The sequence below is a fragment of the Oncorhynchus nerka genome, linkage group LG24, assembly GCF_034236695.1.
Source record: "Oncorhynchus nerka isolate Pitt River linkage group LG24, Oner_Uvic_2.0, whole genome shotgun sequence".
Classification (NCBI taxonomy): Eukaryota; Metazoa; Chordata; class Actinopteri; order Salmoniformes; family Salmonidae; genus Oncorhynchus; species Oncorhynchus nerka.
This window is the reverse complement of record NC_088419.1, coordinates 38,116,896-38,139,409: the sequence shown is the minus strand read 5'-3', so window position 1 is coordinate 38,139,409 and position 22,514 is coordinate 38,116,896. Positions and strand designations below refer to the sequence as shown.

At 40.8% G+C, this 22,514-nt stretch overlaps 1 long non-coding RNA gene across 1 annotated transcript; it reads right to left on the bottom strand.

The window, feature by feature from the left end:
- Positions 1 to 469: 469 nt before the first annotated feature.
- LOC115107947 (uncharacterized) lies at positions 470 to 3,748 on the bottom strand. The gene is made up of 2 exons (XR_003860279.2): positions 3,309 to 3,748; positions 470 to 3,006 (listed from the first exon to the last, which is right to left on the bottom strand). It is a non-coding gene; the product is annotated as an uncharacterized LOC115107947 (long non-coding RNA).
- Between the last annotated feature and the right edge of the window lie 18,766 nt (positions 3,749 to 22,514).

The following is a 22,514-nucleotide window of genomic DNA, read 5'->3' as shown; positions in this document are numbered from 1 at the left end:
TACGAGGTGCTGAGAAATGTCATAGAGACATTTGAATTAAGTCTGGTCTATAATTAAAAAAACAACGGAATCGCCACTCATAAGCATCTCTCCAGCATCGGTAGGCTATCAGGTCATTCTCAACCATACGTGAACTCTTCAAATTCAAGCCCAGTGCCCACGTTGTCTCTTCTCTCAAATGTCATTTGACTCGATTCACATTAATCAGCGTCTACTGTCCCCAGAACAAAAGACAAAGTTTTTGGCGTGTAAATTGAAGGTTTGGGCGTCTAGATTACTCTTTTCACTTGAGGTTATAAAAAGTGCAGTATGTATCACATTGTTCCGTTCAGTAAGTGCATTTCGGGGGATTCAGTTGATTTAATGTGGTGAAGCTCTCACAGCACCTATTTATAATTGTTTTGCACATTCAATTAATTGAACTAATGAAGAATGAGAACCTCTTTGATTTACCAGAATGCCAGGAAAATTGAAGATAGTAATATATTTATGTAACTTTGTATAATTCTACAGCTTTGCTATTTATTGTCATGTACTGGTTGACTACAAGTAAGTGATAATTCCCGAGAAGCTGGTGATTGGAAGATATTGGCACGGGTGTTGATAGGCCCGAGATGAAGTTGAGGACTGGCAAAACGTGCCAATATATCCTCCAAACACCGGCTTCTTGGGCATTATCACTTTTATACAACCCGGTTACCAACATATGAAAAATATATATTTTGATACGTTTAGTCATACTATTTCATCTTTCCTTGAGATCTAGTCCCGAAACAAATCTAGGGTTGCTACCCAAGCCGGCTGGTTGTTTGTTCTATGGTTGCCAGATACGACCCAGTCGTTAAGTCTTTTGATCTAAATCTATGGACGCGACCCAATCGTTCTGGCAACATTATTATCTCTTGTTTGGTAGCTAGCCAAGTTCGGCTAACACGGTCACATCAAACATCCATACCTAATGATGCGCGATTTCACCTGGCATAAAAAATTTGCTCTCTAGACAGGACAATGTTCAGAAGAGCTTGCCAACTACACAGCTAACACAATCACTTCAAACTGAAGCTGGAATGACAGCAAACTAGCTACATTTACTGTTTTTCTATTGACATTTCTTTGTATACAGTATATACATAAAACTTGTGTTGATTCATGATTTCGGCTGGCGGTGAAAAGCTGGCTGCCTGTCTGTCTCATCTCGACTCCCGACATGTTCATTACTATGGGACAGCTGGAGATCGAATTTCCATATTGAAACTATGTTGCAAATCTTCGCTGTTGAAAAACAATTTCTAGTCTAAAGGAAATGGGAGATAATGTCCAGATGCTTTTTACAGTGGAGATCAAGTTTATAAATTGCCTGGCTGAGCTGATGAGACAGTGGTTTGCACAGAAGGATGGATCATAGATTTAGCTGCAGGTAACTTCTGGAATAGACACTGGTTTTAACCAATCAGTATCCAGAGTTAGACCCACCCGTTGTATGAAATAACAAGTAACCTATTGCAATACAGGTGAAAATAACATGTTCTTATCTTACCAGCACTGTTTACAGTAGTGCCTGTGCATATGAAACTCAAACTCCTTGCCACCCTGAATGCACTACACTACAGACCAATATTCTTTGGGTAGTCAAGTGAACAGAGAAACAACAAAAGTTCCTAACAATTTATCCTCACAATACCTCTGCATTCCTGGAAGAGGCTTTCTGGCCTAGTTTAGGAGGATTAGCAGAAGACCGCACAGCCCACGTTATCTTAGTGCAGTTTGTCTCCTCTCCCTAGAGAGAGAGAGAGAGAGCAGTGCCCATAACTCAGAACAGTAATTGTCTTTGCATCCAGCAGGCCTACCAAGGGGTGTGAGCAAACCCCACTCCAACTCCAACCCCTTGTGTCTCTTTATCCCAGCTTTCAATAGGGATGAAGGATTCATAATTCTGGTAAGTATCAGACTCTCAACAGCCAGGATTTAGTTTAGAGGAGATGAATCAAATGATGTCCTGGGTATAAAAAGATAACATACACAAAGAGAGAGAGCAAGTGCCTAGATTTTGCCTCCAATTTGTATCTACATCACGCAACCTAGAGTATGATCAAATCGAGTCCCTCAAATCCACATCAAATTGATGCTAATAGCAGAATTATTGACTTGACCCCAGCTTTTCACACCCATCCAGGTCACCCGTGATTCAAGTCAGTATTCGAGGTCCATCTATGTCTGCGGATGTCAGGAGATGAAGTGGAAACCAGCACTATTGACAACGTTGAGTGCTGTTATCCTGAAGTAGGTTTTGGTTTTGCTGGATGGATGGGGATGGCAGATGGGTGTAAGCATCTGCCTCTGATTCTAAAGTTGCAATTTCAAATCTAGTGATATAATTTTTGTTTTTGTTTTAAACCTATCCCAAACCTTAACCCTTACCTTAGCCATTCGGAATTAATGCCAAACTTTAAGAAGTTTGAGTTAATGCCAGAACTTAACCCTAACCTTAAAAAATCAGAGTTAATGATGAAACTTAATCTTAAAAACGTTGAAATATGACGTTTGGAACAACTTTGAAATTTGATGTTTGAGAAACATGCATTAAAGTCTAATTGTGAGAGCTGGTAGGATGCAACATCGGGGGGCCTCTCTAACCTCAAGGCTACCTGACATACCACTCCGATTTCCTGATTTATATTTTTAAACATGTAGATACAATGCATTTATATTTAAGGAAAAGACAAAGATGTTTAAAAACATAATTCCATTGTGGTCCTCTTTAAAAAATAAAAATAAACATTATTCATCAATGAACAACAACTTAAAGATGGAAAAGGAATGGAGTTGAGTCAGTTTGTAAAATTCAGTATGGCTTGAGAGGAGGGCGGATCGATGGTACGGTACAGCCAGGGAGAAAGTCCGTCTGTCAGACAAGCCAGAAGATCTTCATCAGGGCCCATCGCTTTGTCCGACGTTTCTCAGTTTCTCTCCAGCGTAAGTAGCTGACCCACCTGGGTGATGCTTCAGCTGTAAAGCGCCAGAAATGCAACCACACATCAGCAGTGGTCGGAAACAGTCTCTCTGCCTCTTTGACGCCGCAGTCTCCACCTTCCAAAAGGCATGTGAAACCAAAAAGCCCTAGCTGCTGCTGCATGTCTTAAATGCAAACATTAGCCACCCAGCTAGCTAGCTAGCCAAAGCAAACAAACACATTTAACATTGAATATATGTAACTTTGACATTGAAGACCACACTATTTATGTGCTCAAAACAGAGATTTAAAAAAAAGTTGATAATATTTTTTTGATTTAAAATAAAAAAAACAGTACCAGACCCTGCCACGACACCTCTGTTGAATCCACAGGGTCTGCATCCCTCCACCGTTAGACACACAAACTTCATCTAACAACCCTTCCACAAAGTAAAGCAATCCCTCTGGCCGCAAACGAGCCAAGAATCCGCAAACGAGCCAAGACCCCCAGCTTGCTCGGCGAAAAGTTCACTCACTCTTTAGTTTCGGCCGATGTGACTGTAGTGCACACAGCCTCTTTCCAATTGTGCCTGTTTTCATTTAGCTCTCTTCTTTCCCTCTCTTCGTCCCAAAACAACCCGATCAGCACTCTGCGCAATTACAAAACGGATTGAGGAAGCAGGAGCCTGATTTAGCAGACTGCAGGGACTGCCACTTTCTATTATCTTTGGATCTGTGATGATTTATGCTTTGTGTGTGGGTCTCTCTCTCTCTCTCTCTCGATCCTCACATGCTAAGATCTCTCCTCTCTTCTCTCCTTTCCCTTATAGAGTTTTTCCAGGCCGGGCCTCCAGCCCAGACTCCACAATACCAGATGTCTGATTCTGAACAAACGGAACCACCAAGGAGGAAGTCCTTGGTAGAGAATCAGAGCATGTAAGCTGAGCTAGTGTTTGATAAGCTTCATACAGCACAGGGGAAGTAAACAATGGGAATGGGGATGGAAAGCTGAGACATAAGAGGGTGTTCTCTCTAAGGGATCTTTGCACAGTATGAACAATTTACCCAATTATTATTCTATATATACGGTTACAGACAGAAGGGACCTGGGTATGTTTCTACACCCGCTCAGTGTCACAAGATGGCTTGTAATGGAAAACATTTTCAGAGTACTTGTTTCGTATCTCAAGGGTACATACATATTATGTAGAATAATGGTCAATTCTACGTGTGAAACTGTAATCAAAGTATTCTTAGTACGTGTATTCACACGTTTCTGTATCGGGGGTTGAAAAAAAGACACTAAATTGTTTATCCCTACTTGTCTTATTATCTTAAGGGTACACATTGTGTTAAATGGTATCAAATAATATTTTTGTATCTGTAATCAATGTGTTGTAAATGCTTGTACACTAAAAAAGACACACAGCAGTGTATTTGATTTATATCTCAAGGGCACAAAAACCACTCACTATTTAGACTAAGACAAATTTGCTTTTGTGAATCTGTAATCAAAGTCTTAGTAGATCTATGTACACATTTTTAGGCAGGTCTGAGATTAAACATCAAACTGTGTAGACTATTAGAAATACATTTGAAAGGTTCAAAACATTGAAATGAATGACAAATGTGATTTTTGTGATTTTCTAACCAGTATAGGTTAAGCCTCGCTCTATACATTTGACACACACATCTCCAAATATCCACTGAGATCTGTGACCTAAAGTTGAAAATGATTTTTAGATTTGAGCCATTGGCATCCTAAACCCTACTACCCACAAGGCCTATCTTACTTCCTGTTCCTTCCAGGCAACCAGCCCTACCCAGCAGGCCATGCTATTCCAGTAATTGAGTGAGTAATGGACTTATTCCACTGAGTGCACTTTATACCAGGCTGTAAATCCCAAGGCAAAATGGCAGATTTAGAAGAAAAAAGGTAAGAAAAGAAATAAAAGCTAAATAAATTCCATAGTACTGCTATTCACGCACAATAAATCCAATAAAGGTCTCAGTCAGTTTGTGTCAATCCTGTCTTCCCAGCATTGTCACTCTTCTGGCCGACGGTCAGCAGCCATCTGCGGCTGTCTGTGGTCGTCTGGAGTTATTTGCTAACAAGACAGTGGGTAAGTATCTGGAATGTATCCTGATGATCATAATCAATTTTATTTCCTTCTCTTTTCCTTTATTAACTACTAAAAGTCTAAGCTAACATATGGAATTGTTTTATGTTCATACCATGGATCATTTAGCTATTTGATTTGGAATTTTTGGACCCCTGTAGGTATCAAGAAAACATAAAAACAATATATTTGATCAAATATTGAATTTGGCCTTTAGTGCTAAAGCCCATAGAAATGCATTGAATAACGTATTCATACGCGGCAAAATAATTACTCTTAAGAATTGAGGTTTGGAATTTGTCTGTCCTATATCTAGGAGATATAAGAAAGCTCAGGAATTATTATAACTTCAGAATATATTCATACCCTTTCACATAATTGTATGTGTTGGGTACAGAGATGAGGTATTCATTTAAATATCATGTTAAATACTATAATTGCACACAGACTGAGTCAATGCAACATGTTAAATTCATTTTTAATCCTGAATTTATTTAAGCTTGCCATAACAAAGGGATTGAATACTTATTGACTCAAGACATTTCAGCTTTTCATTCGTAATTCATTTGGACAAAATTCTAAAAACATACAGTTGAAGTCGGAAGTTTACATACACCTAAGCCAAATACATTTAAACTCAGTTTTTCACAATTCCTGACATTTAATCCTAGTAAACAATCCCTGTTTTAGGTTAAATAGGATCACAATATTATTTTAGGAATGTGAAATTATTATTTATTTCAAGAATGATTTATTTCAGCTTTTATTTCTTTCACATTCCCAGTGGGTCAGAAGTTTACATACACTCAATTAGTATTTTGTAGTGTAGCCTTTAAATTGTTTACCTTGGGTCAAATGTTTTGGGTAGCCTTCCACAAGCTTCCCACAATGAGTTGGGTGAGATGTTGCTTCAATATGCCATCTATTTTGTGAGTGAAGTGCACCAGTTTCTCCTGCAGCAAAGCACTCCCACAAAATGATGCTGCCACCCCCTTGCTTCACGGTTAGGATGGTGTTCATCGGCTTGCAAGTCTCCCCCTTTTTCCTCCAAACATAACGATGGTCATTATGGCCAAACAGTTCTATTTTTGTTTCGTCGGACCAGAGGACATTTCTCCAAAAAGTACAATCTTTGTCCCCATGTGCAGTTGCAAACCGTAGTCTGTTTTTTTTATTGTGGATTTGGAGCAGTGGCTTCTTCCTTGCTGAGCGGCCTTTCAGGTTATGTCGATATAGGACTTGTTTTACTGTGGATATAGATACTTTTGTGCCTGTTTCCTCCAGCATCTTCACAAGGTCCTTTGCTGTTGTTTAGGGATTGATTTGCACTTTTCACACCAACGTACGTTCATCTCTAGGAGACAGAAAGCGTCTCATTCCTGAGCGGTATGATAGCTGTGTGGTTCCATGGTGTTTATACTTGCGTACTATTGTTTGTACAGATGAACGTGGTACCTTCAGGCGTTTGGAAATTGCTCCTAAGGATGAACCAGTCTTGTCTACAAATTATTTTAATAAATCCACAGGTACCTCTCCAATTGACTCAAAAGATGTCATTTAGCCAATCAGAAGCTTCTAAAGCATTTTCTGAAATTTTCCAAGCTGTTTAAAGGCACAGTCAACTTAGTGTATGTAAACTTCTGACCCACTGGAATTGTGATACAGTGTTGGAAAAATTACTTGTGTCATGCGACTTGACCAAACTATAGTTTGTTCACAAGAAATGTGTGGAGTGTTTGAAAAACAAGTTTAATGACTCCAACCTAAGTGTATGTAAACTTCCGACTTCAACTGTAATTCCACTTGGACATTATGGAGTATTGTATGTAGGTCAGTGTCACAATTTCTCAATTTAGTCCATTTTAAATTCAGACTAAAACACAACCAATTATGGAAAAAGTCAAGCGGTCTGAATACTTTCTGAAGGCACTGTCTTTAACCCTCTTCCATACATATATTTTTTTTAAACCTGTACTGATGAGTCCTGTGACACTTGTGGGTGGATGCAGAACAAACAAAACAGAGAGCACCATCTTGTTCGTGAGAGTCTCATCTTTCCATAGAGTGGTTTGTAGGTCATATTACTGTTCAGACGCTGCAGAGATTTTCGTGTTAAGACCGATTTTCTGGATGTCTCCTGGTCTGACAAACAGCGGTGGTTTGAGATGCTGAAACATCAATTGACTCATAAGTTATCTACTCGCACTTTTATCGATGAACTAACCTGTTTATTTTTGTTGCCAGAAATTCTGAAAGTAGCTCTCACAATCCCCGGAAGTTGTGTACTTCGTCATCACGTCATTGTTCTCGAACATCTGTAGTGTACACAAAGAGAATAAGAAAATCTCTGTGGTGTTAATGAGCTGTGCACATGCTTGGCAATTGTGATAGTATAATTCATACAATGGACAGTTATAACCTATTTAGAGTATATGTAAGTATCAAATGACCTACTCCTTTAAAGTCATGTAATTATTTTATACAGTGCATTAAGAAAGTAATCAGAGCCCTTGACTTTTTCAACATTTTGTGACATTGCATCCTTTTTCTAAAATGGGTAAAATATTTTCTCTTCTTAATCAATCTACACACAATACCCCAAAAAGTAAAAACAGGTTTTGAGAAATTTCTGCAAATGTATTAAAAATAAAAACAGAAAAACCTTTTTAACATACGTTTTCAGACCCTTTGCTATGAGACTCGAAATTGAGCTCAGGTGCATCCTGTTTCCATTGATCATCCTTGAGATGTTTCTACAACTTGATTGGAGTCCACCTGTGGTAAATTCAATTGATTGGACATGATTTGGAAAGGCACACATGTCTATATAAGGTCCCACAGTTGACAGTGCTTGTCAGAGCAAAAACCAAGCCATGAGGTCGAAGGAATTGTCCTCCGAGACAGGATTGTACCGAGGCACAGATCTGGGGAAGCGTACCAAAGCATTTCTGCATCATTGAAGATCCCTAAGAACACAGTGGCCTCCATCATTCTTAAATGGACAAAGTTTGGAACCACCAAGACTCTTCCTAAAGCTTGTCGCCCAGCCAAACAGAGCAATCGGGGGGAAGGGCCTTGGCCAGGGAAGTGACCAAGAACACGGTGGTCACTCTGACAGAGCTCGCAAATTCAACTGTGGAGACGGGAGAACCTTCCAGAAGGACAACCATCTCTGAAGCACTCCACCAATCAGGCCTTTATTGTAGAGTGACCAGACGGAAGCCACTCCTCAGTAAACGTCACATGACAGCCCGCTTGGAGTTTGCCAAAGGCACCTAAGGATTCTCAGACCATGAGAAACAAGATTCTCTGGTCTGAGATATAACTATTTTGTCTGAATGCCAAGCGTCACGTCTGGAGGAAACCTGGCACCATCCCTACAGTGAAGCAGGGTGGTGACAGCAGCATGCTATGGGGATGTTTTTCAATTGCAGGGACTGGGAGACTAGTCAGGAATGTGTGAAAGATGAACAGAGCAAAGTACAGAGAGATCCTTGATGAAAACCTGCTCCAGAGCTCTCAGGACTGGGGCAAAGGTTCACTTTTTCTGAATGTCCTTGAGTGGCCCAGCCAGAGCGTGGACTTGAACTCGATCGAACATCTCTGGAGAGACCTGAAAATAGCTGTGCAGTGACGCTCCCCATCCAACCTGACAGAGCTTGAGAGGATCAGTCAAGAAGAATGGGAGAAAGTCCCTGAATACAGGTGTGCCAAACTGTATTCGCTGCCAAATGTGCTTCAACAAAGTACTGAGTAAAGGGTCTGAATACTTATGTGAATGTGATATTTCCGTTTTTTTCTTTCAGAAATGTGCACACCAAAACAACATTTTGCTTTGTCATTATACGGTATCATGTGTACATTGATGAGGAAAACCCCAGATTTAATCCATTTTAGAATAAGGCTGGAACGTAACAAAATATGTAAAAAGTTAAGGGGTCTGAATATTCTCCGAATGAACTGTTTAAGTCTATGTGTTTTCTATGACATCCCTTATCATGGAATACCTGCTTTGTGCCCTTATAAGGACAAAAGGTGAATGTACACATGGACATATTTGATTGGGATGGATGGTTGAAACAACAGAAAGGTAGGGCGATATTTAAAAAGTTAGTGGGTGAAAGTTTGCAGTATACATTTATCTAGTGCATCAACAATATGTGTGTTGTGCCCATGATGCATACCTGGTAAAACACGTATTGTCTATTGAGCAATTTATTCCACAATTCTAACAAAATACACCACCACCTGTTATTACCTCCCCTATATTTGTCAGTTCCCCAGCTCTGTGCCCCGCTTTCTGCATTGATTGTTTTTTTTTTGGCTTTGTTTTCTTGTATGCTGACGCTGTTCCTGTCTCGTTCCATGTCCATTCCTTATTAAAATGTTTGACTCCCCGTACCTGCTTCGTCTCTCCAGCGTCATTCCATGTGACAGACAATTGTCTTCTAATATATTTGTCAGACTAGAATGCCATCTTTGGCTCACGTCATTTTCTGCTTGCTTCCAGAGAAATGCAAGGCTATTGAAAGAGATAAATACAACTACAAGTGAGGCCTAATACATCACATTTCAAATGTGTTTTAAGGATGCATGGATTTGATCCATGTTTCCTACGCATTTTAGTTTTCCATGTCATGGTACGGTCACGTAGCGAGGCAATCCCACTTGCTTCAGAGCACACGCTCACTACATGACATGAAATGACTGCAGGTTCAAATGAAAGGATTCTGTGCCTTTCTCCGCTGAGAGAGGACTGCAGATGTTTTATTATGCATGTATGAGCCATACATTGACACGTTGAGTCCGTAACGGGAGGTTTAAAATCTAACTTTGTAGTTTTCAATGGATCTTAAATTCTCTTTCCGTTTCTTCCTCTCTTTTTTTTTTATATCCCAGAACTTTCTCATTGACAAGCCACAAACCACCCTGGGCAAAACATTGGAGTCTCTCACAGTCCAGTGGTAAATGAGAGAGAACAGAGAGCTGCTCCCATTTTCCCCGAATATACCACTGAGCTACTCTCACAATTAGAAGGCCTACTGGCCAGACAGCCTAGAGCAAAATAAGCAGCCTGAAGTCAAAACAAAGGCACAGCACAGGAAGGAGAAGAAACCCAAGACAAACGCACACGCACACACACACAAATACGGGTCGAAACGTCAAGCAACCTGCCAAGCAAAATATTTTCTGCCGACTTCTCATGCTGATGCTACCATGAGGATGATGGGAGAACTGACCTCATCTGCTAAATATTGTTTTTGCCTTGTACAGCAATTCCTCCTCTGTTCTGAGTAGGCCAGTCTACGACGCAGCACAGCGCAGGGCGGTTGTATTCTTTGTACAGGGCTATAAATTAGTGTTTTTGTGGGAGCCCATAACCGTTGCTAAGGGCTGGAGGGGATGGGAGGGAGGGGTGGCCATTGGCCAGTTAAAATACAGATGTCGGTCCGGCAGCGTAATTCCATTCAGCCATGATTTATATTTAGAACACAGCAAGCAGCCACCAAGCCTAACCTGACACTGCCACTGCCACTCCTAGCTCATGCAGGAAATCGAAGTTGACTACAACCTAATGAGAAAAGTGAAACACTGAACTTTTATGAGTCTCTCACAAATTTCAGGCCCATAATACCGAAGCTAATCATCTAGCTGAGGAGGGAGACCCATGCATTAAGAGCCACTTTCCCCATCAGTTCCCCTGGTGTGAAATATGTATCGTGGAAAAGTTCACTATTTCAATACTGTGGCTTCAGCCCAACATTTGTGTCTTTCCTGGATTGCTTTTGTCAAGTAGTTTCACTGCCTAATATAACACAATGAGTAATTATGTTCAAGTAAGGAATTCCATGTCACTTTGGGATAACTTTTTGGAATAGTCAAGAGAACTTTGAAAGATATTTGGTAATATGGCACAGAGTCAGCTCATTTTCTATAGTGGGATTATAGACTCTTACTTACTTACAGCCCTACTCCTCTTTGTTCCCTGTGGAGTATAAGGCCTCAACAAGCCCACGCCATGTAAGATGGCCCTCTCAGCTTTCTCAGCTTGTATTTGTTCTTCAGGCTCTCTAGATTCAATAAAATAAATGCAACATTTTGACAAAACCATACCCCACGCCTGTTCATTTCTACAGTTTTAAATAAAACAGGATGCATTCCGTCCATAACCAATAACTCAGCCTTTTATAATCTATCTGCTTTATAGGCCTATCAGCTTTCTTAATACCCCTGTCCAACTAATGCGTAGACCCATTGTACACACCAACCGACCACTGCCATCTTTACCACACACCCCAGCTTTACTCACACACGCAAGCACATATACGTACACACACACACACACACACACACACACACTCTTGACTCCTGATTCCAGTTTTATAAGCAATGGTCAGAGAAGCTATGAATTCCAATCCAGCGGCCTGTAAATTGTAGAAGCTAATCCATCAATGCAAAGAGGGAGCGCTGGGTAATAAACACCTGCTTCCTCTTGAGGCATCCAGATTCATCAATGTGTACCGGGGGTGTTTTTGTACAAATAAGATTACATAATGTCGGTATTTGCAAGTCAACAATTCAACAACGCAAATATTTCTGATGACCAGAAAAAGTTAGGGAGGGAAACTGCTGGTGGATAGCAACAGCTGGCTTCTTCTATATAGAACAAATATTTATTTAAAGTTGGTTAATCTTGACCAGTAGACTATAATTGTTTAGTTTCAAACATTTGTTTATTCTCTTATCTGATTAAATGCCTTTCGTTGCTTAAGTATGACCAATGCTCTGCATAGGGCCTAGGTGTCGTTGCCAGCAATGTTGTTTCCCTTTCAAGTCTTTCCCCAGCTGATAAACAGGATATTCTCCTTGGACAATGGGGACAGGAAGTGGGAATTTAGTCTATCCGTTTGTCTCTGAAGGCTTTACTCCCTGTGCACGTTGCCGCGAGCACTTTCTAATCTTCATGGTCAAGATGCGCCAATTAGAGCCCCTGAATCAGAGGAAACAGACAATGCCTTTGGAACTGTGAACACGCAGACGCCAGCAGTAAAACAATGGTCTTGACCTAACCCTTGGATAAATCATTACAGCTCTGACAAGAGGGACAAGGCGAAAAATGAAGAAGCCCCAACTGGTATTATTTTCACAATTTAGGTTTACAACCTGGTTCAGGAAAGTACTGAAGTTGCCTCCCGCCGACACACTTGAAAAATGAAGAGGGAAAAAAAGGGGGCACATATAAAAAAACTATGGAACTTTGTTCTCCCCAGTTTCCTGGCTTTAAATTAGCTGTTCATGGTCTCAGCTCAGACGTAACGAAATGACATCTTGTAAGATTTTCCCTGAGTTGCACATTCCACAGTGGGTGCTCTCAGTGGTATTAATGCAAACTGTGACATGTCTTATTGATCAATGAAGGGGGTGCGCACACACACACCCACCCACCTACCCCTGCACACATGCACACACAGCACAGGGCAGGTGGAACAGTGGAGACAGACAGTGACAGCGGTGAGGTACTTCTGAGGCAACCCTCTCCTTTAATAAGGCAGACGATCAAACATGTTCTCTGTCCGTGAAAGAAAATATTATTTTAAAGGAGAGAGGGGTTGTGGGGTGGAAAAGGAGATTTGTGTTCAATTTTTTCTTTCATCCAATAGAATAGGAGATTCGGGTTTCAGGGTTGCTTTGGGAAGATTGAAAACAAATGTGGGCCTTTGACACAGCACCGCACGTATATATCTCTCCCCAGCTAGCACATTTGGTTCCTTGGAAGTTGTGGGAATGTATATTTTTGGTATCACATTGGTTGTTGGAACGAAGCCATGAGTTTTATGACCGGTAAAACTTAATGTTTTATAAAGGTTCTGAGAACAGAATTGAACGTTTCGCATGTCCTTGGAACGTTTATTGTTTGAGAACGTTTCACTCTGGTTACTTAAGTTTTCATGGGAGGTTTTTATTAACGCTCTGAGATGGAAATGATATGTTATTTGAAGGATTTTGAATAACTTCCTTAGAACGTTCTCTGAATGTTTCAATAAGACTTTAATTAACACTGCTAGCTAATTTTGGGTTAACTTTTTTGAATTTCCATTTCAGAGGATACAAGCACTCATTATGATCAGGTGTGGCCAATTAGTGGGCGTGGCCAACACACATAACAAGATAGAGGATAGAGAGAGTTTTGTTGATGCTGAGAACAGAATCAGTATGTTTTAAATTAGCATTCTTAGAACATTCTCTGAATGTTACTAAAGTTTTCTTGTGGTTTTTATTCAAAGTTGTCTAAACGTTCTCAGAAAAATTTGAGAACATGACTTTAAATAGAACCATGAGGAAACCTGTCGGAAACGTAATGCCGAAGTACTGAAAATCCCACAGAAGAACGTTGTTTCTTAATGTTCTTCGAACAATTTAAGAACATTCCCAATCTCAAACCAGTTGGAGAACATTCCTAGAACATTGCCAACATTTTCTTTAAATGTAAGAATGTTCGAACATTTAGGAAAAGTTCTGCTAAAGTAATGAAATACCAAGAAAATGTTTGTTTTTTCAAGTTCCTTAAATGTGCTGAAAATGTTCCATAGCTGAGCAACACGGAACGTTGTGGGAAGGCTGTATGCAAAATAAGCATAGGGCAACCACACTTTCACCAAAATCCAAGAGATAAATGGTTCTCAGAACATTATGTGCTAGCCGAGTCTTCTTTTCCCCCCCTCTCTCGCTGACTCTTTCTATCTTTCCCTCTACTCTGTTTGCAGCAATGATTCTTTCCTGGCATTCTAAAGATGGGAAATCAAATTTCGCCTCCCACCAACACCCCTACGCCATCCCCCACGCCATCCCCCAAAAGGAGGCAAGTCTCCCCACAAACAAGCACATAAAAACTCACACACACTTTTACCTGCAATTACATGCTCTCATTTCGAAGTGATTCACAAACCCTTTGACACTAACACACACACACACACACACACACACACACAGCTGACTCAGCAGGACAATTGCAGCAGTGATCACTCAGACAGAGGAACACATGTGTCGGTCGGGGGGGACTGACTGACTGGTGAATGACATCAGCCCTGAGGCGATAATAATCGGGTGACCTAGGAGAGAGTGTCTTCACTGTAGCTCTCAACGAACACATGCACAGCAGACAACGTTCTCACACAATAATCAACTATATGACTACTATATATTTACAGTAATAACTCTCCAACCTTAAACCCCAAGTCAGCCAGACCGAATGGTACACACGCACAGCAGAGTGCAGACTTTCTCACACAATCAACTACAGTATATGAGCAGTTACATATCTTAGAGTAATAACTCCAACTCTAAACCCCAGCCAGACCGAATGGTAGGCTATAAAACACACACACACACACACACACAAACACACACAGCGCCGCTATATTATTATGGCAATCTGAATCCAATTAACAGGCAACCCACTCAGAGTTCAACTGCCAGAGGGAGATTCAGTGAGGAAATATCATGGGAGATGAAACAGCAGGAGGAGAAAAAAATCAAACAGTTTTTAAATGGAGAGTACTTGGGCCTTTGTGACATTCAACAACGGCTTTGTTCTTGCAGAGGAATTAGAGAATGCTCACCTTCCATCTCTTTTTTTGTGTGTGTGTTGAATTCACACTCCCTGAAAGTCGAGGAATACATGGGCGAAGGAGGACGAGAAGTGAGTCTCTTTCTTTTCTCTATTTTCTCTTTCTTAATCATACTGCTCCGAAGTCATCCATCTGGGGTCAGAGAGAGTTCTGGGTAATCATTGTTTGAGGGATGGTTACTTGAACACATCTGAGGTGGATGGGGGGGCAGTGGTGGAGGAGGAGGGGAGAGGGGGGGTGGATACAAAGACACGTTTGCATGGAAGATGTGTCTAATCCCCTGCTGATACACTGACACAGTGGTGGCATATACAGGATAAGAGAATAGAGCATCTATGATAGGTACAGGCTTGGATTGGATAAACTCCAACAGGATATGGTAATGGAGGAAACGAATGAGTAGCATATGCTGCAGCAGCGAGTGGCTCGACTGCTCTCGAGATGGAGCCCTCTATGAAAAGGGTGTTGAAACACACAGTAATTGCTTTCAGTGTCGTTTGGCATTCTGACTTTAGCGGGTTTTAATAGACAGGGTGGTTTCTGTCTGTTATTCTGCCAACATTACTGTTCATTTCGCAGAGAAAGATGGGGAAAATCGGACATTATGGCTTTTAAAACTTGAGAAGCAATAAATTCAAAGTAATACGTTGACTTTCGACAAGTTAGGACAATTGTCCTTTGTGCAGCAGGAGTGATGTCGAGCCACACCAAAGTGAATTCTCCTCCTTTCACTTGATAGGAACATAATAAATCATTTCTAAAGGTTACCTTGCTGAAAGCCCTCTGTATAACACAATCACTGCAATTGGTGGAGGAAAAAAATCTACCTAAAAAAATGTAATCAGCATTACAGCTTACTGTCAAGATGTGCCTCTGAATAATTGAAGATTATAGAAAAATACCAACTCAAGACTAACTCATGGCTATCTTTGCCAGGCAGTGATTCCTCTAGCACAGGATTTCTTCTCAGGAAACTTGTCTCGCTCTTTTGCCTGACACTCATACACTCATATTCAAGTTTTTCCTGTGTTGACTGACTGAGAGCTGAGTGTGTGTGTCATTCCCCTTACCCATGGCAGGAAACTGATTTGTGGTGAGAGTTTTGTAACAAAATGGCCGCCATGAATCACCCAAGTAGGTCGACACATCACTGATGGATAAGGTGACTGACTTTACCTACCTCCCGTTCTCACAGTACAGTTCTACTTTCACTTTTTTTTTCTAAGACTGCACCTCATAAAGAGAGACGTTTATGGTTTCAATCATAATGCAATCAGCTTTACAATAATGTAATTGGTAAACATTTTTCTGAGGAAACCCGATGGAGAAAACAGATACTGTCTCACACACACATTATATCTTATGGATACGGTTGGCTCTCTTTAACCTGTCTCCTCCCCTTCATCTACACTGAGTGCCTTCCTGCAGCTCCAATGCCAAGTGTAACTCGCAATGTGTCCATATTAGGACAGCCTGAATGACTAATATGTTTATTTGATATATATTTTTTTAAATACATATAGATTTGGCTCAACTATGTGATAGCAACGATACACACATTCAAAAGATAATCCAGGATTATTTCCATTGTGGTCCTCATTGGTGGCTGATACCAACTCCTGAGTTTGAGGCTGTCCTAATATGGACACCATACTTATGGCTCCGTTCTATGAGATATAACTGATACGTGGGGGTGAAGGTGTAATGGCATCCAGCTGTCTCTGAGCCCGTGGTCCTGACTCCTGACTGAGCTGAGCGATGTGGAGGTGCCACTGACATACAGCGTGACAGATAACTGCAGAGGAGGCAATAAGAACTGGGCCAAATTCCCTCTGGAGACAGTGAAGATTGATTGATTGATGCATTAATTAATTGATTGGTTGATTGATTTATCGATCAAATCTTGACTTGTTTGAGCAAACTGCCCATATGGTCAATAACATGGTTTGATTCATGGCATTTGCTTTTACTTTTAATTGTACTCAAGTATGACAATTGAGTACTTTTTCCACCACTACTTATTAAGTAAATTTAAAGTTAGATACTTTTAGTGATCTTTACTGAAGTATTATTTTACTGGGTGACATTGAATTTTCTGTTAAGGAATCTTTACTTTTCATCATGTGTGACAATGAAGTACTTTTTCCATCAGTGCTTTTTTAAAGTCACCATTATATAATTGCAGTCTATCTCCCGATAGACTTGCAGCCAAAGGCCCCGTGTGAACTCAGAAATAAGGTCGAAGTGTGGAGATGAATTCAAGGATTCGAAGCCTGAACCAGGTTTAAGACTTCAATTTTTTTTCTTTACGTAAGAGCCCTGCTAAAAATAAAAAATATATAAATAGAAAATATCAAGGTGTGTCACGACTTCTGCCGAAGTTGGTCCCTTTCCTTCGGGCGGCGTCACCGGCCTTCTAGCCATCGCCGATCCACCTTTCATTTTCAATTGGTTTTGTCTTGTCTTCCCTCACACCTGGTTTCAATTCCATCAATTACATGTTGTGTATTTAACCCTCTGTTCCCACCATGTCCTTGTCCGGAATTGTTTCTTGTAGTGCTTGTATATGTTATTCTGGTGGATACTGGGTTTTGTTTGACCCATTCATTGATCATTCTGTTTACGGTGGTTTTATGTTTATTAAACTCCTGCGCCTGACTTCTCTGCCGTCGGTAAGCACCCCATTACAAGGTTACCTAAAAATAGGATATGATGACAATGGTTTTCGTAACTGCTCAACCAATTATTGCAGCCTAATGGCAGGCAGGAATTGAGCTTCAAGTAGGCCTACAGATATTCTACAAATAAACAATTTAAGTAATTAAAATAATTAACCATAAGTATTGGTTAGGCTACAGTGAAATGTGTGAACTTTTAGATAATAGTTGCTGGTCTGGGCCTAACAGAATATTGAAGCGGCTCAGATGGGTATTGGCGGTAACTGGAACATGCTGTCGTACATGTCAATTCAGAGCATCCCAAACAGGCTTAATGGGTGACATCTCTGGTGAGTATGCAGACCATGGAAGAACTCGGACATTTTCAGCTTTAAGGAATTGTGTACAGATTCTTGCAACATGGGGCTGTGCATTATCATGCTGAAACATGAGGTAATGGTGAATGGCATGACAATGGATCTCGTCACGGTATCTCAATGCATTCAAATTTCCATCGATAAAATGCAATTGTGTTTGTTGTCCGTAGCTTATACCTGCCCATAACATGACACCGTACACGTGGTATGCTGTTGTTAGGACGGTTGGACATTAAAAAAGACTGTTTTGGGAAATGGCTGGGAAATGTTCTAACGATGAACTTCGACTTAAGATGCTTTTGGGAAACCAGGGCCAGAACATTAAAGAGCGACTGTCCCTTAAAAGATACTTCTCATTTTGAACAGGGCCCATGTGGCATCAATATGAATCAGAAACATGTGTTCTAGTGTCAAAATTGACTACGAAGTGTAAATAGGATAATTTTGGTTATAGTCTCGACTAAAACTGTGTTTTATGAGATTATAGGAAAAAATGGAATGTCACGGAATGACTGAAACCGTACCAGTTTTCCGTGGGGTGGGTTTATTTAGACAACCACATCAAACCACACCCCAAAACCAACTCACATTTGAATTCTGTCATGGCCGATAGCATCTCTTAATAGCATTTCTTAATTAACCAAATCTAAACAAGGCCAAATCATGAAGTGCAGTCTCTGTAAGCCCAATAATGCCTATTTTAGCGAAAGCTGAGAATCTACCTAATGTTGACAGATATCAGTCAGTCTTCAGAGCGTGACACACGCCACGGGAGCAAGGCTTTCAGTCCTTGCAGTCCTACTTGTGTGAGTTTAAAAAGAGGAGACATCAATTAATTTCCATTGACGTGTGACGGAGGTTTTAATGTTCCAAAATGTCTCCAGTCTTCTGACATTTTAACTCTGTTCAAGTTATCCGGAGAAACTCTGAGGAGGAGGCTAATGACCAGAACGACTGTACTTAAAAATCAACATTTTAGATACTACTGAATGCTGAAATAAATGTGCTATTTTTAGACTGCTTTTTACAACATTGGTCTGATGTTTGAATTCAAAACGACATCAACACACCAACTAATGCCAGCGATAAATTAATAAGTAAAGTAAAGAGTTTGCCATAATAATTATTTAAGCAAAAAACAAGTGGACGTGTGAGACTGAAGTGTTGAAAAGTTGGAGGTGAAAACATAAAACTAGTTATAAATGTGCAGTTATCAGCCAGCTGAAGAGCAATAAAAGAAAAGTCAACCAGACAAAGCAAATGCCACCAATCCAACTGAGTCAGTAAACCAGGCCAAAATAAGTAAACTCCTACAGTCCTCAGAGATTCTCATTCCTTGATACTTCTCCAGGTAAGAAGACTACCAAAAAATGAACAACAAACCCCCCCCCCCCCCCTCATGTTTTGATGCTCGTAAAAATCCTTCAGACCAAAATGCCTAAAATTAAGTGTGATGTGTAACTAAAAAAGTATTGACCATACTGTATCACTTCCTAGGAGCAACACATACTGTACATATTTAACAATTTTACGGAAGCCATGCCCTAATATGTTGGGGAATTTTATTATAGATTTTCAACATAATTACATTTTTGTTTTACCTACACTACTCTATTAAATCCTATTTAGACATATTTAATTGTCAGAGGTGTCAGTCTACAGCTGTGACAGTCTGACAGTGGATATGATCAGAGATGTCACAGACAGACACCCAGCCTCTGCGGAAATTTGACTGCAGATGGAGCTTCCACAGTTCCACATATACAGTGCATTCCGAAGGTATTCAGACCCCTTGACTTTTTCCTAATTTTGTTATGTTACAGCCTTACTCTAAAATTGATTAAATAATTTCCCCCTCACATCAATCTACACACATTACCACATAATGACAAAGCGAAAACAGGTTTTTAGAAATATTTGCAAATGTATAAAAAAAAACATACCTTATTTACATAAGTATTCAGACCCTTTATGACTAATTTGAGCTCAGGTTAGGGCTGTTGCGATGACCGTCCTACCGCCACACCGGCGGTCACGAATCATGAAGGCAGACAGATTCTACGTGACCATTTAGTCACGGTAATTAGGCTTCTCCAAGCTCTGATGCTGCTGATGGTCATTAGTAGCCTACCAAACTTGCTAACTGCCTGGTACTCAGCACTCTATTGTCCCTCTAATCACTCTGACATCAATGTAAATGTAATCGAACATCTAATCAAACACTTCATGAGAGCCCATGAGCTCATGTTGCGCAACATTTCTATAGGCTATGCAATTGCGAGAGAAAACAGAGCGATGGCCTCTATTAAAAAGAGGAGCCCATCAGCTTTTTATACACTAGGCACTATACAGTGGGGCAAAAAAGTATTTAGTCAGCCACCAATTGTGCAAGTTCTCCCACTTAAAAAGACGAGGCCTGTAATTTTCATCATAGGTACACTTCAACTATGACAGACAAAATGAGAAAGAAAAATTTAGAAAATCACATTGTAGGATTTTTAATGAATTTATATGCAAATTATGGTGGAAAATAAGTATTTGGTCAATAACAAAAGTTTCTCAACACTTTGTTATATACCCTTTGTTGGCAATGACAGAGGTCAAACGTTTTCTGTCATGTTTCACATGTTTCCACAGTTGACAGTGCAAAAAAAACAAGTCATGAGGTTAAAGGAATTGTCCGTAGAGCTCCGAGACAGGATTGTGTCGAGGCACAGATCTGTCGAAGGGTACCAAAAAATGTCTGCTGCATTGAAAGTCCCCAAGAACAGGGTGGCCTCCATCATTCTTATATTGAAGATGTTTGGAACCACAAAGACTCTTCCTAGAAATGGCCGCCCGACCAAACTGAGCAATCGGGGAAGAAGGGCCTTGGTCAGGGAGGTGACCAAGAACCCGATGGTCACTCTGACAGAGCTACAGAGTTCCTCTGTGGTGATGGGAGAACCTTCCAGAAGGAAAACCATCTCTGCAGTACTCCACCAACCAGGCCTTTATGGTAGAGTGCCACTCATGACAGCCCGCTTGGAGTTCGCCAAAAGGCACCAAAAGGACTCTCAGATCATACGAACCAAGATTATTTGGTCTAATGAAACCAACATTGAACTCTTTGGTCTGAATTCCAAGTGCCACGTCTGGAGGAAATCTGGCAACATCCCTACTGTGAAGCATGGAGGTGGCAGCATCATGCTGTGGGGATGTTTTTAAGCGACACAGACTGGGACACCTGCTACAGAGCACTCAGGGCCTCAGACTGGGGCGAAGGTTCACCTTCCAACAGGACAACGAGCCTAAGCACACAGCCAAGACTACCCAGGAGTGGCTTCGGGACAAGTCTCTGAATGTCCTCGAGTGGCCCAGCCCGGACTTGAACACGGTCAAACATCTCTGGAACAATCTGAAAATACCTGTGCAGCGACGCTCCCCATCCAACTTCTGCAGAGAAGAATTGGAGAAACTCCCCAAATACAGGTGTGCTAAGCTTCTTAGCGTCATACCCAATAAGACTTGAGACTGTAATCTCTACCAAAGGTGCTTCAACAAAGTACTGAGTAAAGGGTCTGAATACTTATGTAAATGTGATATTTAATTTATTATACTTCGGGGGGGACAGGGACAAAAAAAGGTTTTTGCTTTGTCATTATGGAGTATTTTGTGTAGATTGATGAGGGGAAAAAAAGATTTAATCAATTTTAGAATAAGGCTGTAACTTAACAACATTTGGAAAAAGTGAAGGCGTCTGAATAATTTCCGAATGCGCTGTACCTTCTAATTCCACACTTCCATTCTACCATCATTGAGTAGGCGAAATGTATTCAATTTTTTTCAGGGTGGTGTGTGTGGGTGGAGCTGGTGTTTCCTTTCAGACCTTTTGGCTGTGTTGGTTTGTGCTGTGAGTGCTATGGGCTTTGAGTGTGTTGGTTCAGGCCTGCTGGGAGTGCCTTCTTCGCTTTCTTTAATCATGCCACAAACACCATTATTCAACCTAACAACACTGCAATTAATTTCTATGCCTGTGTCAGGACCCTCTGGGAAATTTGTCCTGTTATTGCCTTTCTGACTGTGTATTTTCTTTCTCTTTCCACTCTTGAATACCAGACTAGCAAAAAATAAGTCTCTGCCAGGGGTTTTTCTTGACACATAATGGCTCCGTTATAGCAGTGTTTCCCAAAGTCAGTTCGGAGCACACTGGACATACCTAAGGGATTTGGTGTCAAATTAGCTCTGGAGGCAACAGAATGTCATGAAGAGAAAAAAGTAACGCGCAATCCGCCCTGAAACAAAGAAGAGCCCGTAGATGTTGCATTAGATAACCTAATGTACTCTGTACGTGTAACCTATAGCTTAAGTAGTGCTCTTTCAGCAAACACAAAGATTTTCTGTTCTAACACCTTCACCTCTGAACTTGCATTTTAGTTTCAGCAGAAGCCGATTTTCAAAGTGAATCGAGTCTTTGCTGTGAAGAGCAGTCCAGAGGTAGGCAGTCCTGTGTTCAGTTTGAGAGACAGCCTCTTTATGTATGGAACGGAAGGAAGCAGGTCCATATTGTCTGACACACAGGCAAGGTACCCATCCATCTTCCCTGTACCTTGTGACCTTTTGGGCATCAGTGATGAGAAGAAAGACAGACTTTGCATGCTTTTTATTCTCAGATACTGAGACTGAAGAGAGTTTGTCAGATTTTTATCAGACGTAAAAAGTTGTCCCCACAGTGAGTCCATGCAGTTTCTGCTCAATGAGTCTCCCCATGTACCTGTGGTTTTGGGATGTCTCCAGAGGAA